This window comes from Triturus cristatus, chromosome 11, assembly GCF_964204655.1.
Source record: "Triturus cristatus chromosome 11, aTriCri1.1, whole genome shotgun sequence".
Classification (NCBI taxonomy): Eukaryota; Metazoa; Chordata; class Amphibia; order Caudata; family Salamandridae; genus Triturus; species Triturus cristatus.
This window is the reverse complement of record NC_140594.1, coordinates 875,881,092-875,900,945: the sequence shown is the minus strand read 5'-3', so window position 1 is coordinate 875,900,945 and position 19,854 is coordinate 875,881,092.

The window sequence follows — 19,854 nt, the reverse complement described above, 5'->3', positions numbered from 1 at the left end:
AGAGGAAGTCCATGAATGAGTGAATCACGAATGAGAAAGAGCACACCATGGAAAAGGAAAGGATGATGGTGTTGACGGGTTGGGGTTGTAGAACAAATGAGTTTGCACTCTGTGAAATAGTAGGCTCCCTACAGCATGCTCTGTGCAATCAGTCCAGCGAGAACAGAGAACCTCAAGCATTAAGGGCACATAACAAAGACTCACACAGCAAGGAGGCATACTTTGGGAAATGTTGATAGGAATGCCATGGTTCATTTACCAGTTGCCCTGAACGCTTGGCTAAAAATCTCCAGTGGTTGTTGTACTTTGAGTAGTCAATCAATACCTTTGGAATTGACATGACTGCTTTATAGTTCTCTGCAGTCAGAAATCAGAGGTCAAACTCAGCATCTATCTATGGTGCCTTGTGGTCAGCCATCAGGTCATGCCAGAGCTTTGAACAGTTCTCTCACAGATTCATCGTCTGATGAGAGATCAGACTCTGGGGGCTCGTGCTTGTAGTGTGTACTCCCTGAAGGGCTCACAGTCTCTTGCGGGTTTCTGGCACATGGTGGGTTCACATGCAGCACACACTGCTATTGCACAGTGGGTGAATGTCACCATTCTGTGGTTGCTGAGAGCAGTGACAGGGCACCGTAAAAATGGAGCTCGCAAGTTCCCTTCCATGGACAGGAATTGCACTATCTGTCCGGTGCCTCTGACTGAAGCCCACTCAGTACTTACATGTTGCATCCCAGTACTTAGAAACAAAGCACTGTGGGAAAGGAAGCCTGTTCTACTCACTTCACAACCCTACATTGGCTCTCTGTTTCAAAAAGGAACATCTTTAATACCCTGTGCTTCTGCCATAAGGCCATTTTCTCTACGCATCCACCAAACTATATTTCCATAATGTTTACAAGCCCACCAAACTCCTATCCTTCTCCTTCTCCTCCAATTGGTAGTGGCGCCTACATTTTACAAGGCCTAACTGCACAGTTCTGCCTTCTATGTTATCACAGCCCAAACATGGATCCACACTATGGTCCAGACTGAATCAAATCTGCTAAAATTTCGGAAATCCTTGAAAACTCTTTTGTTCCAATCCTGAGTTTCCTGTAAGGGTAATACAGTGATATCCTGAATGTCTCTCACCACTGGAATGTTCCCCTAATCCTGCTCCAGTTCCTAGACTCAGGGCAAAATAAAGCAATGCCAGGGGCACATGAACCACAGCATGAAGTTTGTAATTTATTTATCATTAACTTTAGTCTGCATGTGTGGCCATTGAGAGCCCAGATGCCAGTAGCAGTAGGACTGTAGATGGACTTTGGGCTGTAAGTGACCAAACTGTAATCTTTCACAAAATGCAATGGGTTGGTGTGTGTGTTTGTTTGTTGGTGGTGGCAGTAGTTCTTGGCAAACAACTGTAGTTGCCTGTAGCCAGATCTTATAAAATCAAATGAACATAGAAAGAACATTGAAAACTAATAGTTACTTTGATAGTAATATGAGTAGCTTGGAAAAGGGCAGCTATGACTGACAGATGTGGCCCAAAGGATATGAGCAAGCGTATGGGAACTATCCATTGATCGGCACTTTATTGATTATATATACACTTTTTGTTTGGGTAAGGAAGAACGCACGTGTTCTAGTTTGAGTGATGCTTCGTATAACGTTACCACATGTCAGCTGCCTGTCAAGAAGATGTCACTGAACACGCTCACGTCATTAGCAATTTTCTACCGTTATCGAAGAAAAAAATATACTAAATGGACTCATGTCCAACCATGCCAAGGAAAGAGATTTCCTCTTATACAACATAGCAGTTTAAAACTGTTCCTTAAGCCTGAAATTTATATATGTGGATTTTCATATCTTGAAAAGTTGAAGAAAGTTGTGTATGAAGCTCAAGCCGTGATTATAGGGTGCTGAGAGAAAGGCTGAAGTTGAATTTACTTGGTGTGGTCAGTACCCCTGTTTCAACTTTTCTGATGGAGAATGAGGATTTACACGTCAAAACCACATTCTTCATGGATCAGAATTTATTGAAGGTGTTGACAATAGGGAAATTGTCACCTGGCAACAACACTCACCATTTTTTCTTGAGAGTTTCTGATGGGCACCTGCACTGTTGTGTACTATGCTCATCCTCGCTGTTATTTTTGAGAGGCTGAGTAAGCATGTTGCTGTCAGTAAAAATACTTGTCGCAAAGATGTTTTGATTGAACAAAAATACATCATGCACCAAAAGTGACTACTGCTGTATTTTGTAATTTACTTCCAATAGGCCTATAATCTCAGATCAGGGTCGGACTGGCCCATAGGGTAACCTGACTGTGCCAGAAGGGCTGCTCTAACAGGTCAGTGTGTGGGTCTCTTAGTGGTGCTGCTTTATGTGCTAGTGGGCCAATTTGTTTTGTCTAGGTCGACAGAGAGGGGCTTGGGTCCCTCCCATTTGTTGGGATCCAGGAGGACATGTTTTGATTGAGCAGAAGTTGTGTGCTTCCACAAAAAGAGTGCTTGCACTCCACCAATTGGGATTAGTTTGTTTATGTATCCAGCTGGCTGGCTGAGCTTGACCTTTCAGGGACACACAGGACATTGTAAAACTTTGAAAGTGTCTTTGATACCTACATAATTTATGGTGTTTGTATTTCTCTGGCAGCAGCATAAATGGGAGAAGGCCAGTCATTAACCTACACCAACATTGTTCTTTAGTTCTTTACTTCCATACAAATACAAAGGCTATTTACTTGTGATGCTTCACATTACCATACAACAATTTAACCTATTGGCATTGCCAATGTTTTTTACTCTAGGTTTCCCTAATGTCATCACAAACTTTGCCTGCGGCAAGCACAATGCATGGAAAACATGTAAAACACATATGCAGCATCTTTTCACAAGTTCAAACTGCCTCGGTTTGCAAATGGAGGCCACTTTTTTAGCTATCTCATTCGCTAATCAGGGCCACTCTTATTTTGGTACCCCGGCCTATTTTTTGTCCTGTTTGGACCATGTAGACTCAGGCCTACAAGTAAAAAATATTTCACCCTGCCTACTTTGGCAGGATCTCCTGTTGTCCCTCAGTCGCTTTTGACCAGCAGCGTTGCTGCTCCGTATCCTTTGTGTTAGACAGTAAAGGAGGGCCAACCCCCAGTCCTCTTGGAATTAGGGTACAGGCACATACAGTAAAGATGGATTGTTAAAGGGAATAGTTTTTTTCTGAGAATTATGTCTGTTAAGATAAAACCAAAATATTTTAGTGTATTTAGAAATTAATATAACTGAAAAAAGACTCAGAACAATAGTATAGTCAGCTCTTGTATAGTGATTAGGATAAAATTCCCATAAATAGCAAATAATGTGTATAACAAATTAAGATGCCAGCACTGTATGGTGGCTGCCCAACACCATAATAGAGGTTAGAGCAAGTGAAAGACTCCACTGTTAATAAATATACAATAAACATACAATAAGAATGTTGAATTAATACTTGATTATAAACAATTCTAATAGAAAAAGAGACAGTAATGGTTAGTAAGCAGTAGGTAACTAAATAAAAGATGTTTCAACAAAGAGAGTCACATTTTCGGTCTTATTACACAGCCTGTGTTTGAGGAATAATTCACAGCATCAAGATCCATTAATGACAGTTAAGCAAGAATACAACAATACAAAACAAAACAGTTTAGAAAGAGAAGTGCACAAAAAGCATAAATATATTCCAGAGGCAGCTACAGCACCTTTGAAGTTATGGTTGAGTCTCATTTTTCCATAGCAAAAGTATTTTTTGTTTTCTTAATAACTTTTGCAGCGTTCAACAAATCTACACAAAACTTCACATAAAATGTTGGTACACGTTGGATCCTTTAAGAGAAGTTTAGTGCAGATCTGTCACGGACTATTTAGAAAAAAAAAAAGTCCCAAAAGGGGCGATTTCCCATTCAATTCCCACAGGACGTTTTGCTCTTCAATACATAAACGAAATGGCTAAACAGAATAACACCAACATTTGGCATAAAGTTAGAACTTCCTCTATGAAGTGCTTTTTAGGTCTTACCTAGGCAGCCCTTGAGCTGTCTCTTCGAGACATGCTGTTTTCAGGATATGGGCATTGAGCAACACCCATCTTTCTAATTGGCTCCTTTTACTGTCCTTTGTATTTTGCTTTTCATTGATTAATATGGTCACTAGTTCCTCCTTTTTTCCTCCCATGAGGACTGCCCTTCTTACATGTGGTGCTACTCGTCGTGGTAGTGATTACCGTCTGAGCACTCTTTTTTTCGTTTACCCTTTTTCAGGCTCCGGAACTCAATCGCGGCCATGCATGCTTCCTCTCCTCGTTATTCTTCCCATACATGCTGTGCTTTCACTTAAACAATGGCAGCCGCGTGCCTTTCTTCATGGGCAGCTCGCCATATTCACATTTTAAAACATGAAGTCTTTATAAAAAAGCACCGCTTTTACTTTAAGCTTGTCTTTATTTTTTCATAATCTGCACCCCTTGCAGAGCACAATGTCATTATTCATCAAAGCGCAACACTCCACGCTTTATCATTAACAATGGCGGCTGCACCTTTCTTTACTTCTGAGCGGCTCGCACAACTTTATTTTTTCAATATTCAATTTTTTTCAAGTATGGGGGCACGCCGCACTTAATCTTCCACACTATCAGCCGCACAGATCACCCAATTCTATTTCAACATCATTCTGCATTTGTGTTAAGCACCCTGGCACGCCGCTCCTAATCAGCAACAATGGCAGCCACAACATTCTTTTTTTCTGATTGGCTTGCCCAACTTCCTTCGTTCCCTACACCCCTGCAAACAAAAAAAGAAGTAAAAACCATTGTCATTTACAACGCAATAGGTCTAAGTTTGAGAGATGCGAGACCTATTGCACTGCAAAGGCTTGTGTTCTTTAGGGCTGTCCTCGCGCCACTGGCCTGGAATGTTGTATTTTGAGGGGAATTCTATGTGATGGTTTGTTGATTTGCTGAGCTGTGCTTGTCCTCAACTTCACAATAAATCTTACACTTGCCTTTTTGTTCTCCAGCATTTCCTGTCCCTTCTATAAACTGTGAGTTTGGCACAGGCAGTAGAGGCTTGGAACGCAGGACCACCCCACCCCACATTTTGTAAAGCTCATTTGCTGATAACACAGGCAACCGGCCTAATATTCCAGGTAGAAAGGTTTTCACCTCATAGAGAATCCAGCAGGGAGAGGTTGTTGAGAGCCACCATGCTTTCAAGATCAGGAGAATTCTGCCTGATGTAAGGTGAAATGGACGATTAAAATGATTGCTGGGGCACAACACGTGGAACTAATTGTGTAACACTTGGTTGATGCCTTGATCCATGTACAGGAATCTACCAACTAATGAGGGCAGAGAGAAACAGAATTGCAAGTTAACAACACTTTGGTCCAGGTAGATTAATGACTGAAAGGTGTGATTGCTCCAACAAAATAACGGGATGACTTCGTATTTAACCTGTGCCTGTAGGAATAGAATAAGTCCAGACATGGACATGCACCCGCCCCTCCCCTTAAAGAGCATGCGTGCTATGCAAGAAATTACATACAGCTTTCTGCTGAGGACCACTGAAATTATGTGGCAATGAAAGCTCAAGTTATGTTGCTGGGTTGACTTAATTACACTGCAAGGAAAGGCAAATAATGAGATGCTCAGTGACAGCATTAGTTCACTATTTTGCCAATATAAGATACCTTTATTCTATTTGCGTCTCAATTTTATTGTAATAATACCAGTTTAACACCCATAGCAATAACTGAAAAGGGAACAGGTACCCCTGGCAAAGTGTTTGCCATGGTGCAGCGCCATGTTTTTTTCTTTCTTTTTAGGTAACTTTTGATATGCCTGAGCAACACCCAGGTTTCTTTGTTGAAAGTGACTAACTATGCAGGAGATAGTTTATGGGGCAGAACCATAGTTATGAGAAAAACGGCATGGCTATAAAGTCACAATATTCTAATCCTGCCTATGATTTACGCATCCCCTAGCCACCCGGTAGCATTTAGAGAGTGATTTCAACATAGCGTCTCGAGCCACTAGACTCAACAAGCATTTGCAATGCAACAGGTCTCGCATTACTGAAAGTTTGAGCTATTGGCGTTGCATTATTATTTGTTTGATTTAGTTTTTGAGAAATGTGCTTTTAAAGAGGGAATTGCATTAAGAATAAAGAGGTTGCACCCAAACTCGAAGTCAAAGGACTGTGAAGCGGAGGGTGGCTGCACGCAAAGGTTTGGACATCAGGCTCTACAGGAGGTCATGCCTAAAAGTCAACACCCTCGTCATAAAGCCGAAGACTATGCACAGGGTAGAATAGCAGTCCTCGGAGTGTTGGCTGCAGGGCCATGTTGGTGGCCAGGTCTTGTGGCTAGCAGGGGTTTCCACCTGTGAAGAATGGGGAGTAGGGCCTGGCCTTCAACCTTGCACAGCAGGCATTGCACGCTTGTGGCAGGTGGGAGTCAGTACACCAGACCCTACACTCAGCTTTGCTTTGAAATCCCAAAAGCCTGCACAGGGAGAGACGGTTTGCCATAAAGGGTTGTAAGAAGGATCTAGCTATGTGCTGAGTTTTTTTACCAGTCATGGCTACCCATTTTGCAACCAATATGGTTACGATGGTAAATTCTAAAGGGCAGCCCAGCATTTTCCAGGTTTAATTTTAGAATATTTTTGTGTGCGATATAAGTGAGCATCTACCTCTCTAGGAATTGTTTTGATTTTTTTTAGCTTGTGGACCCGTTGAGGCATTTTTGTTTATTGCTGGAAAATATTTTGTTAGTTAATGAAGATATCACTCTTTGCGAGAAATTTCTACACATGGGTACACATACTCACCACCACCTATATGAGCTCTCAGATTATATTTCCCATTGCTTTAAGTGCAAAATGTGCAAAATTATAAGTAACCAGTAACAGTGACATGCAGAGACCTACTCACTGTGTGGGGCTAATGTGCTAAGTTGCACACCAGTTATGTGGCTTGCCAGACATCACACTCAGAACCTAATTCTGATTCAAAGGCAATTACTGATTAGATTGTTTTGGGTCTGAAATTAATGATTCCTTGGGTACCAGTAATTCTGGGATGCAAGTTTACTCAAGGGTTATGAGTATCCACCTGCAGGGTGAGAAATGACTGAGGAAAATGATATTCCTGCACGGATCTCTGCTGACCATTCACCGATCCCAGGCCTTTTACCGAGCACAAGCTCTGTCAGATTTGACTTGCCAAATGGGCTCCAAGGTAATTCTTCCGCATGCAGCATTACTGCATTTGGAATTACTACATTACACATAATTTCTGATTTGACCAATAACTGGAGTTACCACCTGAATTTGGAGTCACCCTGAATTCAGAATGAGGTTCCAACTGCTCAGTCAACAAGGAGCCAGGCCTTGACCGTAGGTCTTCTAGCGTTAACCCATTGTAAGCACTAAAGTGATATGCAAACAGAAAGCATTGAGCGTTGATGAAATGTTGTACATGGTGTCAATCACTTTGGAATGTCTTCTCGCTCAGCATCAATTCATCAGATTGCTGCAATAGGCCGCACAGAGCCAATGCAAGCCTACTATAAATAATGCAACGCTCCCAAGGGTACAACCCCTGGAGGCCATGTCAATCCAGGGACAATTAAAAAAGGTTCCTTCTACAGCTTTTAGTAATGATATTGTCAAATTTCTGTTGTTATAGTTTAATTGCTGGATGTTGTATGTAATGCGCCTGGAAATCAAATTATTTGACCTCCAGGCCCACAGATACACCCTCTTGCTGGTTTGCTGTTCCATATTCAGTATTTTCATGTCATGAATATAAATGCAGGACAAATTAGAATCTACAGACAGCTGACCTGAGCTGCAGATTAGAGACTGGGGGCTTGTGCCGTTTTAAATGTTTTAATTATCCTGCTCCCAGTAGCCAGCTGAAGGACACACGAGCCCAAATGCTTTTTTTTCCCTTTCTGATTTAAATTTCCAGGTTTAAATTTGCACTTCCATTGGAGCTATGCTAATTCATGGAAGTAAATTAGAAAATTAACAAAGTGAACTTCTATGACATTGGCATACAAAAGGCATGCTTTCCTTTCCATTATGGCTCTGACCATTTCACATCAAAAGTGGTCACATCATTTTAATACATCGCAATAGGTAATCCTCTGAAGCAAACTTTGGTCTGGGCAAATGACGCTTCCAGTGACAGTCACAAATGTATTTTCTCGTTCTATTAATTAGGAAAATAATGAAGCAGAGTGTTTCACACAAGTAAATGCAGGTTATTGTTTGTGAACTGTAAATTCGAAATTCATAAACTATTGATAAAGATTGTTGGACTAAAATGAATGCCTTGTTGAGGGTCAATAAACATTTTATAGTGCCATTAATCGGACAGTGTGAAAAAAGATGAAATGTAAAATGTGTTCATTAATCATAATGTCATTATCTCGTAAACAGATCCTCGTAGCAGGGGGAGCAGGGAATGTTGAGGGAGATCTTGTTTTTAAAACACATTGAATGAATAACTGTTAATAAGAACTGCCTACTTTGATTTGCAAACGTCCTATTTAGCCCTACGCCATTCCACTACTTTACTATTCACGAATTTGCATCTCTAGCTTCTCGCGTGTTGGCTCAGTGTTGAATTGATTAGTTATGCCTGGCTGGTAAGCAGTGAAACATTTCTACGGACACCAGGGAAATATATCTGGCAGAAAATCAGCATGAGTAGATTTAATTATCACTCAGAGACCTTTTCCCTTTCTAGCCTGCTGATCCTGAAACGCCACTTGTTTCTCTGAAATCTGTGCAGGCGCTTAGCTCCGCTTCCCAATTTGTTCCTCCACACAATGATAAGCCAAACAATTACTGGTTTATTGATTTTTCATCATGGCAAATTTAAAGTTGATTTTTTCCTGAAAAGGCTGGGGTGATTAAGTGTTTCCCCTTGGTTTAGTGCAAGAGAGGTGTGTGGCAGAATCTAATATCCTGGGGTCGACCTCTGCAGGCAGATAATACGGTGTCTTGGCCACGTGCGAGAGAGAAAACGGGACTACAAATGTGATGGGATATGGGGGGAGACAGTTTAATTTGCTCCATTTATATGAACAAGTCATGTGGCACATGCTTGGAAAACAGTATTTGGAACAGGCCTGGCTGCGAAGCCCAGATGAACAGCTGCAATGTGATGGTTCAGACAAGAAGGGCATTAAGTGAAGTGGTATTTAGAAAACATAAGTCGCCTTCTTGAAAATATGAGAAACCGGTCCCAAGTGGTAGGTTTGCCATTTGTGTTATTGAGAATCTAGGCAGAAGACTGAGCAATTCCAGGTTACAACTTTTTTCCGTAATTTGAGATTCTTTGTAAGTCTTTCTATTCTTGACTGTTTCTAAATCTGCTTCACATTCAGCACTTAAATAACATTTGCAATCTATGAAGTGGTATTTTAAAGTTTCTTCACAAGTGAAGTCACATTTTTCCACGTATGACCCTTTTAGATGTACTATAGATAAACTGCATTACCCCAATATTTACTTTATAGAAGGCGGAAATTTATATTTTATTTCTTGTTCAAGAAAACATAGCTTTCAGACACTAACCAATGGATTACAAAAAAAAGGTGGAAACTGGAATACAGCACAGTGAGCCACATATAGGAAACAGCCAAACATCCTCAGCGTTGCAAACAGTGGGGTACCTCCGCTGCTTTGCAAGCAGTGAAATAAAGGAAACATAAAATGATAATAACTTGTTGCTCATTTTATGTTTCCCTGCTGCAGCGGCTTTGAGGGTGGGTGGGGCTGCTCTGCTTACAGAGCAGGGGAGGAGTGGTTTTCACTCCGTATGTGCTCATGAATGTTTGGCCGGGCCTCTCTGGCCTGCCAAACAGTCATGCACACTTTGCATGTTCTCCATGCAGGCTGCATTACAGCCTGCATGGAGAACATGCCCAGGCCCCCAGTCCACATCTGAGCGCCGAACTACAGCATCCAGACCAATCACAACGCTGCATTGCAGCGTTGTGATTGGCTATTGGGAGCCTAGGAGCCGCGTGCTTCCTGCTTATCTGTTCTGGCTGGAGAGACAATGGAGGGACGGCAAAGGAGAGACCCAGCAATCAGGTATGGTTTTTTTCTTATTATTTTCAACCCCCTCACCCACCTTTCCTCGCCCCCCGCTCCCAATCCCTGCCGGCCACCACTGGTTGCAAATGCAATTAAATAGTGTCACGTTCCAGTTGCAAAAGAGGTACAGAAGACATTTTGAAAATGTGTGCAAATACCAAGCATTTGAAGCCCTACAGAATTATAAATAGTGGACTGCACAGCTAACAAACTTCCCATCTATCGTGCAACATGTGCCAGCAGACAGAGCAGAGAAGGAAGGGAAACTCACAAACTAAGGAACACAAGAAAAGATTTTGAACCTCATTACCACTCCAATGTGTCAGTGTTAGAAATGGGGGTCTCTAGTTGGCAATGGTTTGCACCTTGTCCAAGTAGGGACCCTTCCTTCTAGTCAGGATAAGGGAGTTACACTCCTAGAATAACCCCTGCTCACCCCCTTGGTAGCCTGCCACAAGGAGTCAGGCTTATCTTAGAGGCAGTGTGTAAAGCATTTGCACATAACCCACAGTAATACAGTGCAAGCACTACCAAAGGACACCAGACCAGTTTCGAAAAATATCCAATATTTTTATATACTCAAGACAGGACCAAAAACGATAAAAATCCACAATACAGTACTTAGAAATCTTCAGTTATCACAATAACCTTGAAAAACAGTTCTTTGAAGTCGATAGCTCCCTCTGGCGCTATCATGGCATCGTGAACAAACAAATCCAAACAGTTCAGGCTGACCGCGGCATTGCCGGCCAGCTACGGTGTCGGGAAGCCCGCAAAACAGTACCTTTAGAAATGTAGGGCGTCGGTGACCTCTCATTGAGCTTCCTAAACATGGAGTCTGCAGGCGTCGGTTCCGGAGTTCGGTGCAGGAGTCGTCGGGCCATTGAGGTCACACGCATTGCAGATCAAACTCCTCGCGGTTGAAGTCAGGAGCGCTGGCGTTGGCAGGCGTCGGGTGCTGCGGTGTGAAGTGCAGCGGTGTAGCATGTGATGCCCTCAGGTCGCTGTGTGAGCAGCGGCTCAGTGGCGGCGTCAGATGGCATCATTGGTGAGACCAGGATCGCACTGCGAAGTGTCGTTTCTGAAGCCCTGTCGTCGGCTGACGAACTGCAGTCGATGGCGCCTGTGTCAGTAGGCCAAGGCTGCGGTGCCGGATGAGGGCACTGTGTCGTGTAACTTTATGAGTGGTGCCCCCGAAACACGGTGCAAGCAGCGGCGTAGATTTTGGCGTGGAGCGGCATCATCGTGTATACAAAGGTGGCGGCGTGAAGCAAGGTGATGCGGAGTGTGGTCCCCACAGGTTATGGTGTGATCAGCGGCTCGGTGGTGGCGTCAGCAGGCCTTGTTGGTGAGACCAGGGTCGTGGTGCGGCGTTGAGACGGTGCCCTCTGTGGTGCCTTCAGGACAAAGAGTCATCAGCAGCATCGTAAACGGCATCGGGTTGCTTTTTCTTCTGTTGCAGCACAAAGCACACAGTCCCCAGTGCTGAGGGCAGAAGAACTTGAAGTCTTTGCTGTTCCTGAGACTTCTTGAGCAGGGGGCAAGCTCTACCTCAAGCCCTTGGAGGAACTCACAAAAATAGATTGCAGAAAGTTCAGTCCAGTCCTTTCACTGCTCAAGACAAAAGCAGCCACTGCAGGCCAACAAAGCAAAGTACTCAGCAAAGTGGTAGTTCCTCCTCACAGCTTCTCCAGCTCTTCTTCTTGGCAGTCTACTTGGTCCAAAAGAGTTCTAAAGTTCAGGGGTTTGGACCCCACTTTTTATAGCCCAAACTCCTTTGTCCTTTCAGGCAGAGAGTGTCTGTGCCCAGCCAGAACCAGTTATGCCCTCTCTGGTGAGGCTTCCTGGAAGGAGGAGGAGACGGCAGTGTTAGAGGCAGACCAGGCCTATTCAGGTGAAAGGAAATCTCCTCCCCTTACTCTAAATGCAGCCCAGGTCTATTCAGCCCTTTCCTGACCCACTTAGACTATCTGGAGCCACTGCCCCTCCCCAGCCCCTGTCATCCAAAACCTAGACAGTCAATCCACAAACCTAGCAGATGCCTACTGGATGGCTGAGCAAGAAAACACCTACTATATGCAAGTGGTATTTTCAAACACAGAATGTAAGAATCACCTTCACTAAAAGATGCATCTTTAGATTTTGAGTTCAGGTATAATAAACTTTATTGTTCTACCTACTTCTCAGGGCCAGTTATGTTTATAAGATGTTATAAACAAACTCCCCATTCCGTCCTATGGGAACAGATAGCCTTGCAATAGTAAAAAACGAAATTGGCAGTAATTCACTATCAGTACATGCCACACACATCAGAGCATGTCCTACCTTTCACATACACTACACCCTGCCCTCAGGGGTAGCTTGGGCCTACCTTAGGGGTGACTGATATGTAAGAAAAGGGAAGGTTAGGATCTGGCAAGTGGGTACACATGCCAAGTCGACATGGCAGTCCCAGACTGCACACAGGCTCTGCAATGGCAGGCCAGAGTTACAATTACAGGCTGCTTGTGTGGGTGGCACAACCCAGTTCTGCAGCCAACTAGCAGCATTTGATTTACAGGCATGGCCCACTCAGTACACTTTACTAGGGACTGACAAGTAAATCAAATATGCCAATCATGGAAACACCAATCCATAACACAATATACAACAGGACAGCTGAAGACTGAACAGCAGTGAGAAAGTGCGCAGAGACACTAAGCCAGCAAAAACAGAGCCAAAACCGGGATGTCAGAAAGCAAAAGCTTGGGGGAAACACGCCAAAAGATGCCAAGTCTAACAGTCAGGTAAAATGTGTTAACTGGAACACAGAATGTTAAGGGTTTTTTCACAGATATTTCGACAGCTGAAATGGCTCAAATCGCCATGTGAATATCTGTGGGAAAATATTCTTGAATCCGTGCCAAAACCCCGATTCCTGCATGCGATTCCCCAAAAGCACGTGATCCCCGTTGCTGGCTCCATTGGCATTACAATTCTCAGGGGAACACAGCAGATCCAGTGTCTTCTCAACCAGACACGGCTGGAAGTAGACAAACTGTCCGGGTGAATCACCAGGCAAGAACCTGTGGGAATGGGCTCAGAAGGATCAATGTAGGCATGTTTTTCCCCAATACTTGTAAGGGGGAATACTTCTGCCTTCTGAAGTTACTAGTGCATATTGTATCAGTACTTTTGAAAGAGTAAATATCTGGTTATTTTCCATCCCACTCGTAATGGGCACATAAGAAGTTCAAAAGACTATGGGGCAGAATCTAGGCCAAAATAAATGCAGTTGGACCCATCATGCACAACACCATTGAAAATATCTGATGGTAGTGACAGAGCATCTTTCCTTGTGTCAATATGATGTTGGTTGCAAACACACAGAATGCTTATGGAACAGGAAAAGGGCTCAGACAGGAAATGCTCCTCACAGTTTTAGACACTTGCAGACACTACAGTTGCCCAAGAGGTTGTTGATCTATTAACAGCAGCATGTTCATCAGCTCTGAAACATTTAGAACACAATACAGACTCTGAAGCTGGAGGACACAGGTATATATGTGTGATGGCAACAATCGTTCTTATAATCTGTTGGCAGGCATTTGAAAAGACTGGCTACATCATCTGCAGCCAGGTCATGTGAACGCTTGTTAGTCACACGTGGCCGCATACTAATTAATGTTACTTAAAAACATGGAGGCAAAGTTCTAAACATTTATGTCAGGCACCCGGGATGCATATTGGTCCTAGTTTCTATACCTGCACTCTATTTATTAGCAATATTTACAAATTTTACAAACTTAATTATCAAATAATGAATAGTTATTAACTAATAAAAAGAATATATACATATTTAATGACATTTCCACCCTTTACCCTTACAAACACAACAACCTGCACCTCATACATGCTTAATTCATGATATTGAACTCTTACTTGTGTATACAACTAGACCTTACTGTGGAAGGAACATGCAAACTACCACCGTACTGTACAACCTACATCTGTAAGAATGATATTGCCCTCAGATACAGTTTATTAGATTTGTTTGTTTCTAGAGTGCACAATCATCAGAGTCATCATGGTGCTAAGTGAACTAAGCCAACCAACATATCAGCACGGAACATGGCAGAAAGACAAACACCACAGACAGAGAAACAATTGAGAGAAGAAGAAAGTTTTCAGTTCTTTATGAAAAGCATTGTTGTCAATCTTACTTTGCAGGTGTATGGGTAGAGAATTTCATTGTTAGGGCCTCATTACTTTCAATGCGCTACACTACAGCAAACCATTCTGAATTCTCACAAGAAAGTGAGACCTGGATCATAACAAGTGGGTGATATGTGAGATAGAATCGAACAGAGAAAGGTAGGATCAAGTATGAAAGACCATATAAAAGCAGAGAATGCCTACTCCATTAATTTCATATCAGTATACCTCATAAATGTAACAATGAAATGTTCTTGAGCCAAAACGTTTACAGAAACTATTTATTACAAATGTAACTTTTTTTCTCTTTGTTATGGTACATACATCAATTTTTAATCTCACATGTGTTTTAAGATATGAATGACCTGGTTGAAACTATTTTATATTCAATATCCATATGTTTCATGTTTCAACATAAGAATGTTGCTTGTGTGATACTTCAATTTAGCATTATGTATTTTATAACTTTTAAGAATGAAATTGGAGTATTGCCCTGCAAATCAGCACACCGAACCATCACCAAAACATGCTTTTATTCAAGAAGGATATACGTTTTGTCTGCTTATTATGCACACTTATTTGCTTTCAGATGATATTCTGACCACCCTTTAATGTAGCAGTACAGGAAAGTCTTCCCCGTCTTTCTAGCTTTTGTGTCATTTAGCTTTTTAGCTTAAGTGTTTATGAACTTTTTCAGATTTTTAATTTGTCGTGTGCTCCTAATATTGTTAAGGTTTTAATGAACTAAACAATAACATTTACCTTACCTTACCTTTATCTCATATAACACATATATATTCATACATTAAAACATATCATATTTATATTAACAGAGACATGTTGTACATCCTAGACAAAAACAATTTTCATGGGCCATCCCAAATTCCACTCATCATAAAAACAGTGTATCCACAACACAAATAATTCAGACGTATTTCATTCAGTCAAGCACACACAAACAGTAAACAATTAAACACAGTGTGATTGCTGAACCACAATCATGCGTTTACCCATGGCTTGATTCAATGCTTACTTCATTGATTATCCAAGGAACCTTACATATGTCCCAATATTGTCTTCTAATTTTATAAGGTCAAAAATAGATAAGGGAGAAAACAAGATACTATTTGATTTTTAATTATTGCTTCATAACTTTATTTTCCTATATCTTTTATAGGCTTCTTTTCTTGGTCCAAACTTTGTTTACCACAGCGACGACATGCGTATTGGTGAAACACTGAGTTGGAGACCACCATCTTCAGGGTGCAAGGAACAAACCAAGATAAAACAAGCCTTTGCAATGCAATAGGTCTCACATTAGTGAGAGTTAGAGCTATTGTCGTTGTAAATGATAATGTCTTTTACCCATGTGTTTGGGTTTGAGTGGAGTGGTTGTATTTGGTGTGCAGTAGGATTATGTGGGTTGGATTGGAATAGTTGTAGAATTGTGTGGTGTGGAGTAGATTTGTGGAGTGGAATTCTGTGGCATGGTGTGCAGTGGAATTATATGGATGTTATTTATGTACTATTGAGTGTACTGGAATTATGTGGAGTGGGATTGTGCCATGGAGTGTAATTATGTGGAATGGTATTTTGTGTTGCGGATAGCTATGTAGTTGAGCTTATGTGATGTGCTGTTGAATTTTGTGGCATGATGTGGAATTCTGTGGTCTGGATTGGATTTGTGTGGTGTGGACGGAATGCTGAACAATGCAAACATTTGCCCCAGTCACAAAGCTCTGCGTTTAATCTATCATTGGTTTGCTCACAACGCCACCCCAGTTTGAACCCAGCCATATGCAAATCCGTCATGACCCTGTTCCTCGTGGGAACAGTCCAGCCCAGACTGCAAGCCAGGTCCTCCCTGGACCGAAACAAGCATTCTAGGACCGGTTTCGGGGCATCATCCCTCATCATCCAGGCTAGCTTGAATCCAGTGGTGCAGTGAGCATGGGACCCACATCTGGGCACACCCCTCCCACTTAGGGCAACAAAAGTAAAAGGAAAAAATGGCGCATAGAAGGCTGAACACTGCAAACATTCACCCCAGTCACAAAGATCTGGGTTTAATCCATCGTTCTTTTGCGTACAACAACAGTTTTGACACAGTCAGATGCAAATCAGTATTGAGTCTGTTCCTCATGGGAACAGTCCAGCCCATACTGCCAAGCCAGATTTGCTTATGGCTGGGTCTAAACTAGAATGGCATGAGGAGAAAAAAAACAATGGATTTAGGCCCAGATCTCTGTCCTGGGGTGAATGTGTAATATTGTTCAGCATTATATCCATCAAATTTGCGATTGGAATTCTATGGCATGGTGTGGAGTGTATTTGTGTGTATTGTGTTACCAGAATAAAAAATGAAACATAATTACAAAGAAAATGTGCCTTTTATTGCCCGCAGTTTCGCAAAATTAAAACACTTTGCTTCCATCAAAAAATGTGGTCATAAGGAAATCAGGCAGTGCGCAACAGGTCTGCCTATCAGGTCAGTTGGCTGTTTGTGGGTAATAAAAATTGTAATAATAAAAATACTCAAGATAGGCTAGGCTAGATGCTACACCACTCAAAATACAACAATGAAAGCACTTTATATACAAAGACTTTCCCCGGATGAGAGCCCAAATTTGATACAGGCACTATACAAATGCGACTGCACGCTGTAAACATGAACTCGTCACATATTGTATCATCTGCTGCATACTTGCCACATTTTAACAGAAACGTTTCTACTTTCAGCTAATTAAAAGCTAGTAAAACAATGCCATACCAGTCACTTTACTAATGTACATTTTTAACCTTTTACCTGGTAATTGCTGTAGTTGGCCAGTCTAAGAGGTGAATATGATGACCACAAACAGAGTGCATCCCCATTTAATGTACAGGCGGGAGGGCTTTTGTATGCAGAAATAAACAAAAAATGTTAAATGTTAAATGCAATTCAAACAGGGCAGGCAGAACTATTGTCTGCCTTGAGTGTATTTTAAAACCAACAAATACAAATTCTTATTCACATTACAGACAGTATGCTCAAAGCTGTACTAATTCCAACCAGGGCTCTGATTTCCAAAGAATCAGAAAGCTCTTGAGGTCACCTGTGCTCAATCCTAAAGTACATTCTAGTAAGTTGCTTATGTAGCCAATGTTACATGTACTACTCTGTTCTGTAGAGCTTGATGTGCATCATAACTTGTGTTTCCTTGTTGCAATGACCCTGGATATAAAACACAGCAACCTCGACATTGCAAAGGGTAAGACACACAACCCATCAATCTATCTATCTGTCACTGGAGCACCTGAACAGATCATACAATAAGTGATCTAGTTCAGTTAGCCCCTATATAAATGCACATAGATTATAGAAGCTATATGTGGAGGAGGGAGGGAGTGAATCAATGCACCCTACAGGGGATAAGGAGGAGAAAAGTGATTTGGAGGAAAGGAGGAGGAGGAAAGGAAGCAGAGGAAATGAGTGGGTTGGAGTTTGGAAGTTGAAAGCATTGCTGGAAGGTTGTAGGATGGGAACAAGTTATTTAAACAGAATTTAAGGGAATTCAGGTTATATGAGAAAAATGAGAACATAAGAGACAAAAGATCAAGGGATAGGGACGAACAAGAGTCAACGAGCACTGAAAGAAAGGGGGCAAGAATCACTAAATGAGTGAACAGTGCAATAGTCAGCATGGGGGGACTTGTAACTCTTAAGTGACTATTAAGTTTGTGCCATTAGCACTGCAGCTATTATTTCTTAAATAACTTCCAACCCTATACCTCCACAAAGTAAATGATACACACCTAAAATATATCTTACAATTATATTATTTACAAATTTTACATCATTAATTATCAATTAAACATTTAATCGTAATTAACTAATAATAAACTATTTATATTTAATTAACTGCCACCCTTTATACATACAGACCCAACAACGTGCACTTAATATATATTTTTAAAAATCTAAAATACTAATTTTCCTCATTAATTATCAAATAACAAATACAAATTAACTAACATTAATTAATTAAATCTAATTAGCTTCCCATACAACAACCCTTACCTCATATATAACTTAAACCATTTATAAATTACACAATTTACATAATTAATTATCCATTAAATAATTATTAATAATTAACATTCGTTATTATAAATAATGTCCTTCACACTCTGTGACCCCTACAAAAACCACAACACACACTCCAAATATGTCATAAAAATGTAATTAATTACACAAGTTAAATAACTAATTACCAATTAAAAAGTTAACAATAATTAAAATGTAATTACTAAATCATTAGAATTAAATTATTTCCCACCCTATACCCCTACAACCTCCACAACCCGCAGCTAAAACTTAACATAATTTAAAAAATGAATTACAGAAACATAATTAATTATCAATTAAATACATTATATTAATTAATAATACATTATTTATTATTATTAAATAACTTCTCACCCTGTACCCTAATAAACCCCACTACCCACTATGGCTCTAAAAATGCAAAAACACTATTAAATTACATTTACAATCAACTACAGATTAACAAATTATCAAACTATATTAAAACATTTTAACAATAATCATACAAACAATTTATAACATACACAATTAAAATATACTCTAAAATACATACAAATATTTCAAAAACAATATTATTAACAGCAATATTTTTGTAAACAATATTAGCAACATAGATATTTTCAGCATTGATATTACCTACCTTAAAATCGATATTCTTGTGAACGATATTTTTCACAAGATATTTGTGCATTACAATATTCGGGTGGAAAGTAGGCATTTCAAGGCATGGTTTACCCCTGAAGTACAGGAATGCCTACAAACATATGGGCATTCCCGAAGTCTGATTCGCACCCTTATCACCCTGTAAATGTTCTGAGATTTTCCAGCCCATCGCAATAGTAAGTCGCCTGTATTTTCAAGAATTTGAAGGGGCCATATCACACCCAGCTGGGGCTGTTGGATAAGGACTTCCTACAAAGGAATTTATGTTTTCCTTATATGAAAAAGCTTTCAATATTTACAGACTGCTCTATTCCCGCTTTGCGGCACTGTAGACTATGGGCCCTATTCACAAACTGCATTTTGTAGTACGTTTAGAAGTACTACCATAGAGCTATTATCTATGAGGAGATTTCCACCACAAGTGAAGAGTTCTCCACACACATTGGTCTATGTTTTAGTAGTAAATGTGGGAGGCGAGGGGGTAATGGCTGGAAACTTAGAAATTCATACACCTAAATGAAAGAGTTTTAGGCGGGGTAAGGAGGAGTTAAGTGGGAAAACATGCAAAATAAAATAGCCACTCAAAAAAGAGCACATCGAAAAATGACTAAAGCCATAAATATCCAAAATCAGATGTAAATGTACTCCTGTCCAGCGTTGTGTAAATCCAGCATCCCACATGCCGCTCCTAGGTAGATTGATTTTCATAAGGCTGGGTCTGAACTGGGGTGGCATGGTGAGCAAAAGAACGATGGATTTAACCCAGATCTCC